A 15,070-nucleotide genomic window follows, 5' to 3' on the forward strand; every position below is an offset into this window, starting at 1 on the left:
ATCTGGTAGATTGCCTGACACCACTCTGGAAGGATGGAACTAAGTCTATGAAGAAAAAAATCCATTTGTGCTCAGTGGAACTCAACATTTCTATGGCTGCCCTGGACAAAGATGTGGACTCTCAGGAGGGAGCAGGGCGGCGACAATGAAAAATCTGTTTAGGTGCTACAACAACATTTACCTGTAGCCAGGTCAAACTGGGAAGCTGCTGGGCACACATTGGACCTGGCCTTGGAGAATCTCAAGGGCTTGGAGAACCGTCGCCATCAAGGGAACCCAAGAGTAAGGTGTGTAATCGAAGGAACAGAGGGAACGAACGAGGAGGGATTCACCTGATGTTTCAGGAGACGGAGAGGGCATCATAACTGATGCTATCCACAGAGTAGGCCTGCTAAATAGAGGTAAGAAAACTCCTCCAAGATCTGTAATTATCAAGTTTCATATACACTCAGCGAGAGGGCAGATTTTGAAAGTCTTGAAGGAAGCTGGGACTAATTGATGCATCAAAGTTAATCTCTTATGTTTTACCAAGATGTTGCAACTGTCACATCGAAGAGAAGAGTGGCATTCCACCCTGTCAAAGATGTACTGCGCCAGATAAACCAAAGAGCAGATGAATGGGTGGGGGTGGTTAGGACATTAGTTGGGTGCCTGCTGTCCACCATTTCAGCTCTAGGCGCGTTCTCTCCTAGTCCAATATGCCCATCTCTAGATCCTGGGAGTATATGCCTAGGTCCAAAAATGCCTTTCCAATTTATCTGGGCTTTTTTGTGGGGTGGAGGTTTGGGGGATTGACGGATGTTTCATTTTCTCATACTGTACATTTATTCATACTTGTCACCATGTTTCTATATGAGTGAGCCCTGGATAAGACAGGGCAGGGGGGAGAATACATTATCTCATGGTTAAGCTGAAAAACTCCCCTGAGATCTTGCGAAACAAGGATGGCACAAGCGCGGGAGGCACTGGGGTGTAGCAGAATGAGCAGAGCGAGCTGGAGAGTGGAGCTTGCGCTGCCAGTGCTTCACATAACACCAAGGAAATATATGATGCTGAGACTGAAATGCATGTATAATAGTTTACTGCCAATGCAGTATGTTAATTAAGCTCCATTAACACCATCAGGGTATAAGCCTTTCATTTATGAGCCTGATCACAACATAATTGGTGATGAGGACAGGATCCACACAACTTTCAGAGAGTGATACCAAACAGTGTGATGCAAGGAGCCATGCCACCTCTACCAATCCCAGAGACACCAGGTAGGCCAGTTATTCCTTGGCCCGGTGGGAGCCTTTATTCAACACATAAATATATGCATTGGGAGGGCAGAAGACCCCAGAGGGTAGAAGACCATGCTATTAAATGTCAAGGGCGTGGAAGGACAGGGGATATTTGCAGGGTGAAAAGGAGAATCCGTAGGTAATGTGAAAGATGACGATGTATATAAAGAAGCTATTGTGAGGATAGTGAAGGGATTTTCTAATAAGGAGAGAACGATTCTGCACAGGATACGGTTTTTGTACCAGGAAGCAAGAGAATACAGAGCCAATTAACCATAATGTCACTAGGCCGCAAGAGATGGCAGCACTCTGTGACTTTGGGAACAAGGACAATATGATATGGCACCTGCTCATAGTACCCACCAACAGTAAACAGACTAAGGACAAGTACATATTGAAGAAAGAGCTGGAGCTAGACAAGGCAACGCAAATATCCTGAGTGGCAGAAGAAAATACACTGAGATACAAGGAAATTACAGGAAGCGTGCAAAGTGCCATGGTGCATGTACTGCCGTACTGGAGACGTTGACAGATGAATAGCTCAGTAATTGATGCCGGGGAGGAGAAAGACAAAATGAAAGAACCATTAAAGCGCCCAGCCAGAGGCAAGGAATGTGCCAACTGCAAGAAGTTAGGGGCTTTTGAGGTGGCTTGCCAATGGAGAAGAAGGTAAGTAAGGACGATAGAGCTAAAGGTTGAAACAGCAGAGGAAGATGGCCAACCCACATTCTTAATGGTGGACCACAGAAGAAGCAGGAGAGATAAAACCTGTTGCATCATAAAGATAGATGGAAATGAAACAAATGTAATGACCGATCCGAGGTCAGACCTAACCACCCTACCCTTACACATGTACAAGGAAATGATGGGAAGTTAGAAGGTGGAAGCACTAAAGGAAAAGACACCAACCTAAGATTTTTGGATGCCCCAGTGTACAACTGCTGGGATAGATAAAATGGTGCAAGGAATGCAAGTGTCGAAGAGTAAGGACAAGAGTATTCTTCTCAGAAAAGGGATCAGTTGTGCTAGGATGGGATGATCAAGCAAAGTTAAATATCAATTTAGACCCAGCACATCGGATCAGGTGTTGTCCATAAGATCACAAGGCCCGACCAGTGCCATACAAATCTGCCATACAAGAACAGTTACAGAAGATGGTGAGAGAAGGCGTCATAAAGAGTAGAGTCATCAGAGTGGATGAGCCCAGAAGCACTCACCAAAAAAACACAGTCAAAGGCCTAGACTTTGCATGACAAAGATGTTGTCACGCTATCAACTACCAGGCATAAATGAACTCATTGTAATGAGAAAAGAGGCAAGGTACTGCTCGAAGCTAGACATGAGACATGCGTACCACCAGATCAGTCTACATAAGGAGTCGAGGCCGCTCACAGCTGTTATAACTCCATTTAGCACTTAATAATTCACCCAGATGACCCTTGGTCTCCCTCCAGCTGCGTCTGTTTTCCAAAGGATGATGGACTCATTGCTACACACAATTGGAAATATGTTGAATTTCCAAGATTATATCCTGATCCTCGCATGGGGTGAGAAAACGGTTGACATTGTGCTGAGAAATGGGTTTAATAAACTGTAAAATGCCAGGGTGAAATTGAGGCTTGAAAAATGCACAATCAAAGCACAAAGGCTGAGTTTCTTGAATATAAAATATTGCAGGGTGGCATCAGGCCCAAGAAGAATCTCCTACAGCCAATTGTGAACGCCCCATCCCAAGCAACAAAGGATAATTGTTTTCTTTCCTGGGCCTGATAGAATACTATGGAAAGTTTGTGCCACACTTCTCTGAATTAACGGGAGACATGAGAGAACTCCTAAAGAAGGGGACAGAACATATCTAGACGACTGCCCAAACAGAAGTGTTTGAGGAAGGTCAAAGCCCTGTGTCTGAGGCCGTTTCAACCCACTGGGTAAACCCACATTCCTGCAATGCTAGTGCATATGGATTAAGAGTTACCGTGACACAGGAAAGTGGTGATGTTGAACATGTGGTGGCATTTCAATCGAAGGTACCATCAGAAGCGAAGAAAAACAATTGCACGATTGAGAAAGAAATGGCAGCTTGTGCGTGGGTAGTGGATTATTTCTGGACATATGTGTGGGGAACAAGGTGTTATTTAATGAACTAATCTTTTACAGCATGCTTAATACTTGAGACCATTCTCAAAGTGCGGGACCGGGACTCCAATCTGTGTTGTTCTGTGTTGTCTTGCTTCCAAGACAAACGCATTGCCCTTGAGCTATGGCTGTGTAAAGACATGAGGCTAGCGACGGACTGAAAATCTTGGGGGAATCCATCACGTACCCGCTGCAGGGCATGCATCATAGAGTGGATGGTAGGCTCCGCCCTCAGAGTAATTCCATTCCTATCATCTAGCCTCCAATATAGGACTTTGCCACAGAGGGTACAAAAGATGGGATGTCTGAGGAACTAGTGGGTTCCTTTGTCTCGCCTAGTGCTTTGCTTGAAGTTATCCTGGCCCATAGTTATCAGAAATTAGGATAGGTCCCGGCAGTCAATCACTTTCAATGAATTTACATATTTAGATTTGAGATTGTAGGACAGACCCACAGTAAAGCTTAATCTGTCTAATGCTGTTCATTCTTCAGAGTATTATCTCCCTGATGGAAGGTTGCTGAACTAGTGCATTTTTACATGAAAAGTGATCAAACACATCCAAAAGTTACAAACCCACTGCATTGATTGCTGCCACCAGCCAGTTATATGTTAAGGTTTGTTAAGGTTTATGTATCCTGAATCCAAGATTGAGCTGAATCCTTGGGGGTGATCAATAGGTCCCAGTTTCCACAGAGGGTTGGGGGGCATTGAACAGGGGTGGCATCAGGCCATTTTGTATGTGAAATATGAGGAGTTGTATGGGGGCTACCTTTATTTGGGCTTTGTTTATCTCAATGCAGCATTTGATTCCATTTAGCTGTATTCTTTGTGGGTGGCGCCCATGGCGGAAAGTATGGATAAGGAGTCAGTCACCTCCTAAGAATTTTACATAACAACATGGTCAGAAATACTAAGTTGGGATCTGAGCGTTGCCATAAGGAACTTTCCTATTAAATGTAGCGACCATCAGGGCTACCGACTGGCCTGTACGTGTTCTTGATTTTTTGTTGCTTAAGGATGGCTACTGCATAAGGGGCATGATTTCCATATTTTAAAGGATGCGCCTCCCACCCCGAGTATGTGTATGACTTTAATTTACTCAGGATCTTTAACTGGTGAAATGGCTCATTAGGAATAGAGGGCAGAACAATTTCCTACATTGGATTTACAGATGAGCAATATGATTGATTGGTCAACTGCAAAGAGAGTGTCTTGGAAGAGTCTTGAGCTTTGGAAAGAAATGAAGGTCTTTGATCATCGGCCATACCTTCTTAATTCAGTTACTTTTTCTTTGGATCTTATGCCACCATACATTTGTGAGAGAGGTGAACATCAACTAGAAGTAAACGTATGAAATTAATTCTTATTGAAGGACGGACAAATGTTTTACTCGATACTATAGGATCAATCACATGGGGAGGTTGGTTGTTTACTATCCTTGATTCTCTTTCTTCTATGTTGATTGCCTTGGGTCTATCATAGTTAATGGAATATGAAAAGTGTTTTATGTTAGCAATGTATTGTGGTATCCTAGATTCTTTGATTTGAGTATTTATATCGCGCTGAGGGCAGACTTACCCGTATAAAGACGCAGCTGATTCAAAAAAGTAGATGCAAGTATGTTACTAGCCCAAAGATAAAACAGATAAGTGAACTCCACACGCCCCTCAAACTCCTTATTTAAAAAGTTAGGTTTTAAGGGCTTTTTGAAACTGATGCAGAGATGTCAGTGCTCTAATCTCCAGGGGAATAGAATTCCAGAGCATAGGACCATATACTGCAAATCTATTGTCTCTCCTGGAAACACAAGCCGAGGAGGGAATTGAAAAAAGCAGCTGATCCCCTGAGTCCTCGCCGGTTGGTATCTACTGATTTTATCCATCAAATAAGACGAAGCAAGGCTGTGCAGAGATTTAAATATCAGAAAAATCACATTAAATTCAATTCTATCCCCCACGGCCAACCAATGCAAGGACCGTCTCAAGGTCGAAATGGGGGAAAATGTCCCCACCTGACCGAACAATCTTACGGCAGCATTTTGAGCTTTCGGCAACCTCTGCCGGTGTCTGGCAGGAATGCCGGCAAGGAGACTGTTACAGTAGTCCAAATGCGAATTCACTAAAGCTCCAACTACTGCCGCGTGATCATCAACAGGGACAAATGGTAGAGCTTGCCATAAAGGTTGTACGGAATAAAAGACCACATGTACCTTAGCACCCAACTGGGCTCCACTACCAAGGTTGTTTTGCCAGAAGCATCCCAGATTTTCTATCTTGGCTGCAAAATGAAATTCAGTCCCTAACAAACATGGGACATGTGGGCTCCTCTCTAAGTCATGAAGATGTTTGGGCCCAAACAGTGCTAGGTCAGTTTTACATGAGTTAAGTTGAAGCCAGTTTGAAGCCATCCAATAACTGACTTCATCTAAACACAGTTTGACCTTAGTGAAGGTTTCCTCAACATTGTCTATTTTGATGACCACCTGGGTGTCATCGACATAGGAATTGAAGTTTACCTTCTGACTCAACAGGATATCCATTAACGGATGTAGATGGAGATTAAACAACAGGAATAATGAAGAACCCTGTGGAACTCCACATCCTGAGGTAGTGAGTCTGAGATGAAACCTCCAGATTTCACATGCTGCTGACGATCCAAATGAAAGGGTTTGAACCATTCAATCGCTTGTTCAGAGACATTTCCTATTTCTCGAAGACGGTTAAGCAAGATATCATGGTCGACTGTGTCAACGGGTGTGGATAAGTCCAACATTACCAACAATGACAGCTCTTCTTCATTCGTGATTCTGAGCAGCCTTTCTCAGACAGCCAACAAAGCTATCTCAGTGGCAAACTTTGGCCGAATTCCGGATTGAAACAGATACAAAAGTTACCCCTTTTCCCCATATTCTTGCAGTTGGATCATCACTACCTTCTCCATAATTTTACCTGGCCATGGAGGGCCAGCTCCCGTACAGTAATTCTGAAGGTTATCTCGGTCTAAATTAGTTTTTTTCAGCAAAGGCGTAACATTCGACTTCTTCAATTCCCTTGGAACAAGGCCCTGATCAAAGAATTTATTAACAAAACATGTCATAAATGGGGAGATATATAATGCCAAACATCTTGGTTTGGGAAAAAGTAAATCATTAGTAGGTTTCAATCCTCCTAATAAGGACTGAATGAAATCCTCTGTGACTGGTCTGAAATCTAACAAAGTAACATTTTGGGAGTTCAATGATTGCACTGAAGACAGACCATCAGTAAATGTTGAAACTGTATTTGGAATGCGATGTAGAATTGTTTCCTGAATCCATTTTATTTTCTCCGGGAAGAAAATATTAAATGCACTCGCTTTTTCTAACAAAGGCTTAGTAGCAGGGGAAGCACAAGTCGGATGACAAAAAATTGGAATAACAGAAAACAATTCTCTGGAATGATTATTTGCATTAACACTTTTCTCATGTAAATCAGATTTTGCTTTAAAAATCGCCACTTTATATTTCTTCAAGGCCAGTTTAATCTTAATGGCCCATTCCTTGGTTCTAAACTTGCTCCACTTCCGTTCCATCATTCTAACGTTTTTATGTGAGGGAATATAGACTTTGAGAAAACCAAGGCTTTGATATTTTCAACTTCTTTGACTTAAGTGATGCAATTTTAGAGCATATATCATCCATCACCATTGCAATGTGAGCAACAAAGTCATCACTTTTCAAAGAAGGATCTATCATGGCTTAAGCTTGTTTAACTTCAGGTCCTGGTATTTCTGCCAGATCTTTAACTTTCCATGATAATATTATAGACTTTCCCCTGAGAGGAACAATCTTCTTACTACAAGAAAGTGAAAACATCCTGGCAGAGTGATCTGATGAAGTAATCGGGAGGGTATTGCTCAATGTTACACTGGTTCCTCTCAGCAGTAACATGTCTAGACAATGTCCTCTATAATGGGAACGAGACACGTCCAACAGTATCAAATTATGATTATCTATAGTTTCCCAAACCTCCTTAGAGCCTGACACCGAGTGATCATCTAACCAGATGTTAAAGTCACCCAGACAGAGGAATTCCCTATGTTTACTGCCTGTCAATGCAAGAAAGGAATCTAGGTGTTCCATAAAAACCTTTGTTGACCCAGAAGATCCATAACCAAACAAGGAGGTAGCGGAAATCTACACAATGAGATGGCCAACTTGAGAAAAAGTATCCCAATTCAGACACTGTAAATGGGAGATTTTCATTGCGGATCTATAAATCACAGCTATACCTCCACCCCTCTTTGCCACACAGTTTATCAGTTGGACTGAATATCCTCCAGGCACTAAGCTATGAAAGGACGACTGTGAAGTGTCAGTAAAAAATGTCTCAGTGATTAAAAATATATCCAACTCATGCTCCTCATAAACTCATAGATTTCAGTTGCATGCACAATTGCCGACCTAACATTTGTCAGAGCAGCCATCAATGTCAAAATTGCAGAAAGTAAAGATGTACCTCCATTAATATGAAAATCGGTCTGCAACCCCCAAATCACATATTTTATGTAGTATGCGTAGAGAGAGCTTACCGCAACAATTATTTAGTTCAAGTAAAGTGGCCTCATCATAAATCATGGCTTCATATTGCCGGAAACCAAGCAAATACCCTTATGATATCTGGATTCTAATCCAGGCGGGCAGTGTTTTCTGCCGAATGTCGCACCCGGCCGCAAACAGGCCTAGCAGTCGCATCAGCGGACACGAACCAGTTAATGACTATGGTGCGTGTAGATGACGCGACCAGCAGTGCGCACAGACCAAGCGCTACTAGGAATTGAAGTCCCAAGCTCAGTACAAGCAAAGTGAGGCACGAAGATGCCCAGACCCAATTTCTAAATCAAAATAAATGTTTGCAGCAATATATTGAACGTTAAAAAACACATTCTGCCCTTTCAAATTGCATTCCAATTATCTTAATATACCTGAAACATCGAGCCATTTCTAACTAATGGAGCAATTCACACCACGAGTTCAAATTAGCTGCTTCGTGTGTCTCAGCCACCTGCAAAGTGATTCCAGCTGCCTAAACAGCGTGGCAACAGGGATTCTTGCAATGTATACAGTTTTTAAATGTACATATTAGTAGCTAGGCATGCAAAGCAAATACATTCAATATTTAAAACTGCAGTGATGCTAAATTGACATTACCAGGTTTCAAAGTTTGAAAAGAGATAAGCCAGAAGTACTAGGTAGTCGTCGCTGTTGGCATAGTCCAGCCTCGAGAGAGCCAATGTGATGCTGGGCAGTGCTTTTTGTTTGCTATAAAGAATGGCAGTATACAACTCAATGATTTCAGGTAGAGAAAATAATGTTTTGCAATAGGTTTGATTCATAGTTCCAGTATAAGGTGAATGTCCATCAGGAGTCACAGGTTCTGGGCTATTTTTGACGGCTGGAACACATTTTGCCTGACCACAGGACGGTGGTGAGGATTTGCACCTTGGTGCAGCAGATGTGTTCACTTTTGTTGCGGTTGACCTTGAACTGGTTCCATGTCATCCAGTTGTCCAGTAGCGTAGGACAGTTGCATAGTCCTTTTGTGTGCCCTGGTTTCCCCGTGGACCTGGAAACTGACCTGCATAGTTCTTGCATGTCAGGTTATGTTCTTGAATCATTCTCATGATTGGCACTATGTAGATGTTAAACAAGAGGTGGGAAATCCTGGAACCCTTTGGTATATCTTGCAGGTGGTCTTGGATGGGGCTGATCAGACAGGTCAAAACGTAGCTCCCAGGCCTGCCGACGAGGAAGGGTGTCATCCACTGGAGTTCAGCCTTGAAACATTTTGGAACTACCCCTTGGTGGAGGAATGAGTTAAGGAAATACTTTGAACGCTATTAGGAAGATTTTCTCACGCCCTGTGTGTATTGAAAAGAAGACAGCTCCACTCTCAGGTTGCAGGGCTTCTCTTTCAATGCTTGACTCTCCTAGGGTACATGTAGCAGAGCAGTCAATGGCTATACGCCCATAGGGGAACCATGTGGCAAAGGGATTGTGTAATGTCAAAATAACACACCATAAGAGAATGTCCACACAAAAGATCTTTTAAAGTGCATTCTTTATATATGCTGTATATAAAAGGAAAATACAATGCATTATGGGTAGGTTACTTTTTAGGTATGGGGTCCTTTAAAGTGGTGATTTCAACAGAAGTCACTGAATGATCACGATTGAGTAATTTCGCTTTTTTGCTTGAAGCATCAGATTTTCATTGCAGAACATTGTGTCCAGTGTATTTCCTGATGAGTGTGTTGCTCTAATTCCCACTGTTTGCAGTGCATAACCAAGTCGGGAGATAGAATTCTGGCGGGTGTGTTACAGCACTTTTCAATAAAGAAATTAAAGTCTACTAGAATTTTAAGATGTTTGTGACCCACTACTACATCTGTGCCTGCATCTGAAAACAAATCTGCCAATATCAGGCTGTATGACTATGAATGATCAGGAAGCTCAAGGAGGCGCAATGAGTGATGCTACCATGAAGTAGAAATGATTTGCAATCCAGTATTGTTGTTGATGGGATCACAAGTGATGCAAAGTGGTCCTTAGGGCTAATGGCTATGCCTCCTTCGCAGTATGCCATGATGATCTTGAAGTTGGGCGGATTGCTTCCTGTACTCTTTGAGGCCCACTTGAAGGAGATTGTTCATCACTTGCTTGAGGGAATCCAATGCTGCCTCCGCAGAATAGACTTTGGCCAACAACACCTCCAATCATCCAGGATATGTGGAATTCCCCCGCCACTGCTGTCACAACCTTAGTAAAGAGTCTTGTATGCAGCTCAAAACAACATGGAGAATCTTTCACTGGACATTAATCACACTAGCCATCAAAAATCACTATTGGAGATCAGTGGTGTAGAAAGGTTTGTGAAAATGAGAATCGTTGAAGTGAATTTCATAGTGTCAGACTATCCTGCGAGGACGAGACGTATAACCAACAAGGAGGCCAGCAGTAGAAGCCCTATGTTCGTGATCATCTAAATTCAGCCCTGTTAGAACCGGGATGTACTCCTGCCTAGGATCAAACTTAAAATGTAGTGGTCAAAAAAATATTCTATGCCAATGAAGACAACTGGGGACAAGAGAAATCATTGCCATGCCGGGGGAGTTCCCCTTAACATTGTGCCCATTCTCGAATTCTTTATGTAGACATTCTTTGCACTATATGACCCCGTTATATTAAGTAGATAGTGGATGCATTTCGAGGATGACTCCCACAAATTATAAACGACCCAGAAGAAGTCTTTACTAGGCACTTTCAGACAAAGCAGGTTGGTTGTTAGAAATATGATTGTTCAAATGAAAGTTTTAATTCGAAGTACTTCTTTTGAAGCCTCCATATTGTAATATTTTTCAATACCAGTTACGTTGTTGATCTTTATATGTGTTTAAATGCTTTACCTTGTCTGAATAACGATTTAGAATGCGTGGGAGATGAATTATGAATGAAACGTGTTGGTAAAAAAATGGTTTGCAGAGACGATATTTTTATAATATTGATAAATAGATGTATTTTTGAGTGGAAATATGCTTTTTTTGCAGTGAATTACGTTATGTGTTCAATGTGGATTTGATCTTGTTATGCCTTTGTTTAAGTTTTATTTTAGGAACAATCGCTGAAGTGAAAAACGTTACCACCTTTAACAGTACACTGGAGAGAAAAATGGTGAAAGGTTGAAGGGCCAACATCGTATGCTGAACTCCAAACCTTTGTCAACCTCATAGTTTACAAAAGTCTTCTACTAATATTGTATTTACCTTATGAGATCTAGCTGAATGGCTATCCATCTGCTATGCATCCCTGGTAGCAATACCCCATCCTACAAAATGCTAAATCGCTGCGAACAATGGATAATCTGAAAAACCATTACAATAGTGCCTTAAATAGCCCAACAAAAACATGCTGAGTTTTTGTATGTGCAATTCCCAGTTGATTGTAGCAAAGCAGCAAGTAGTTGACTATGATCAGTGTGTGATGGAAATGATCAAGCTATGTCATGACATTCTCCCGACCTCACTCCCTCTCTGCGTGAACATCAATCCGCACACCATGTTTGGGCTTGCACACTCTGAAGTAGTCAAAATGATGCAGGTTAGCTCATATGACAAATTTACAGGAAGACCACAATACTTAGCTGGATGGTCAGCCAGACTCTTAAAAATAAAGTCACCAATTTGCCAATGATATCCCATGGCCAAGGCATCACGTGCGCTCAAACAAACTCATCAGGTGACACTAGAGTCCTTCACTTTAAATGTCCGTATCCATGTCGACTCCGTTACCTTTCTGCGGGAGCCTTGATGCCTTCTGACCACAATGGACCTTGAAGTGCTGCAAAGTCTGACCACCAGAGTTCCACTCTTGCAGCTCCTGTGCTATATGTAACTTCGGGAATTTAGACTATTATTATTCTGTCCCTGTGGTCCCTTACTGGCCTCTTGCTTGTCGAGAACTCTTGCAGATACTCTCCCCCTTGTCCGTAGGGTCGGGGTTATTGAATTCCCTGGTTCTTCACTTCATCCTTTCCAGTCTGTGTTTTTTTCAGGCTTCTCAATCTTTCTCCTCTTGGATGACTAGCGCGCGCAATGTGGGTGGGTGGGAGTTGTGGGGGGGGGGCATTGTCCCTCCCATATCAGTCTTCCCGAAGTGATTTGCTTTAGATGAATCATTGCGTTGCCCAAGACAGAGGCTTTATTTATTTGACTTCTGAATGTACTTCCTGATTCTCCAGTGAATCTTCTCTTGTTTACCTTCTCTAGTTTTGCACTCCTGGCTTCCCAACATTCTTCAAAGTAACTCTCACTTTATTCTAATGTCCATGTCTTATCCAGCATAATTCTCCTTTCCAGCCTCGTTGGCGCCAGATGGTAAGGCCAGCTCGATCTCGCAGCCGGGCCACTCTTGGTGGCTCTGCTTCTTTCTGGCTTTGATTCATCGGCTCAGTGGTTTATGCTGATGATTCTGCCCTGCTCTTTCCGTCTGATTGGGTATTGACATGTCTGATTGACTCCTCTCACTCCACATAATGATGGGCTTCTTCCAGATCTCTTATTTATACCCCCTGACGCCATGTCACTGCACCACACAAGGCTAAATGACTTGACCCCAATGATGTGACCTTCATATATGGTCATCTGATCTAATCACATGATCTGGTGCTCTGCTGATTGTCTGTTAAATGGCCTGCCTTCCACTTTTCTCGTAGGCTTCTTTGTGTGGGTGGATGGATCCCTGCCCACATGAGCTTTCTTTCTGATAGGGACAAAGTATTCTTTTCCTTCTTTCCCCCACATTCTATCTTGTTTTATATGGTCTAGTTTCATGGCTTGCCGACGTTATTTACTTATGTGTTACAGTGTTTTAGTGCAGATTGTGACCTTGTTGCTGCCTCTTTACTTGTTTTGTCGCTGTTTCTCTCTAGGGCCCTGTTTCCTCGCTTGAAACCTTATGGATGGTCTTCTTGGGGTATAACCAAAAATTATAACGCGCTTAATACCCAGAGGTTTCTAAGCGCGACATGCAGTTCAAACCTGTGTTGCTCTGCGTAGTCCTGCTTCCAAGGTGAGAACGTTGCCCCTGAGCTATCCTCTCGAGCCTTTATTCAGGTGAATGCTGTACTATTGGGATTTGTGTTATTGCTATTATACTTTGCTTTCACTTCTGGATTTCTAGTCACATTACTCTGCACACTGAGATGCAGCGAAAAAGTAAGATGACCTATGGTTTTGCTCAATTTACAAGGTTAGACTGTAAACCAAAGTGGCTCCGGATTATTTCTTCATATTGGGCCCATATTACTCAGTAGAATCCCTGTAAGAAGAGTATGGGGAGGTTCTCCCCCCAAGACAATTGAGGGGGAAATGGGTCTAAACTACTTATTTCAAAGCCCATTTGGCCATATATAGGTAATAAAAAGCACTATAACATAACACAAACCTAACCAAAAACATACTTGAAGCTTTATAATAGATTCTTTACTCCAAAGAACTCTGGGTGATGAGACGAGACAGAAAGGAAGGGCACAGGTGATGGACTCCAGAGAGAAGATAAGAGGAGCAGAAAAGCAGGGAGCATCAATCTTAGATTGCTAATGTAGCGCTTATAGCATCTAGAGGCCACTTCAAAGTGCTAAAGAGGAGGAAAGCAAAGGAAAGTTGGGGGCTGCCAAAGTGCATTTATGATTATTCGGTTCTGGGTAAAAAGTGTTCACAGACATTGACAGTTAATCAGTATGTGGTTCGGGACAAGCAGTATCTGTTTGACCTGCTAGACCTGTGAATGTGCAGTGCCACAGTGCCTTTAAAGAAAGCTGTCTCCTTGTGGTGAAGTCAGATGTCTTCTTGCTTCCAACTTAAGCCACTGCAGGAGCAGAGTGTCAGGTTCCACATCCTGCATCTATGAGTAGAATCATTTGGCCATGGAATCTGAAGGGGTTTCGTATCACATAAGAGTGGGCTTGCACATTAGTCCCGCCTACATTTTGGTCTTTTATGGCAATCATGAAGATTCTCCATGATTTTTGCATTATGGGCTTCTTAGTTTGAGTATAGGTGTCATTAACCAGGGATCTGCCGGTTTAAGCCAAGCATTGGTTTTTGCCAGCCCAGATCCAGACCCACGTACCCGTCTGACCAGTCCTCCCATGCCTAGAAATGTCCCACCCCACAACCAGGAGGCCCACAGCACCATGCAGTATCATACAGGTCTTATTTCTGCAAATCTAAGATCTCTAGATTTGTTCTCTCTGTAGCAAAGGGAATGACCTCTTTGGTCTTTGGTGTATCGTATATTAATTTGCACTTGCCTCTGCTATTGCCACACAGTTCCTCTATAGTCAGGACTCGGCCCTGTTGCCTGCTCTCTGACAGTCCCCCAATCCAGGGATTCATCACTGCCACACTAACATGCTTTGTCCCCAGAAAGGAGAGGAGACTGAGCTACTGCAAGTAGGAACCAACCATCTCCCTCATCACTGTCCCCATCTTAGAAATTAGATTGCAATGTATTTGCTTCCCGCCGCACCAAACGACGAAGGGGGGGGGGTCAGAGGGTCATATGTTGCATGCATTTTCTTCTTGTGCAAAGCTTTTATTAAGTCGAGAGGTTTCTTTATTTTTATGCTAGGAAATGTATTCATTATGGATCAGTCTTGCAAAATAAACTAGCAGTGTACAAATAACTCAAATCGTCTAATGCAAGGAAATGCAAAAGCATTAGGCCACACGAGTATGCTCCATTCTGGTGTTGCAATTCCCATCTCTTCTGAAAGCTCCAGATAATATAAATCATGAAATCCTGCTCACCCACCTTACAGAAATCTCCATTCGGTCCCTCCGCTAGCCTGCCGTATAAGTTTCTGCCTCTCACAGGGCAACTGAAATAGAGTTCAACTACCGTAGCAAATCAGGTCTCATCTCAGGCTAACTTGCATCCCTACAAGGATGCACGGATAGGGAATCCCTGATAGTGCCGCTGCTCTCAGCTACCAGTCGCGTCCTTCTGAGAGCCCTGGTGTGAAACATCTCAAGCATGATTCCACCTGGCTCTGATTTCAAGGAAACAGACAGAACTCTGCATACCTCAGCCACTGTAAGGTCTGCAGAGGTC

Source organism: Ambystoma mexicanum, chromosome 1q (assembly GCF_040938575.1).
Source record: "Ambystoma mexicanum isolate Mex_15411 chromosome 1q, UKY_AmexF1_1, whole genome shotgun sequence".
NCBI classification, from domain to species: Eukaryota; Metazoa; Chordata; class Amphibia; order Caudata; family Ambystomatidae; genus Ambystoma; species Ambystoma mexicanum.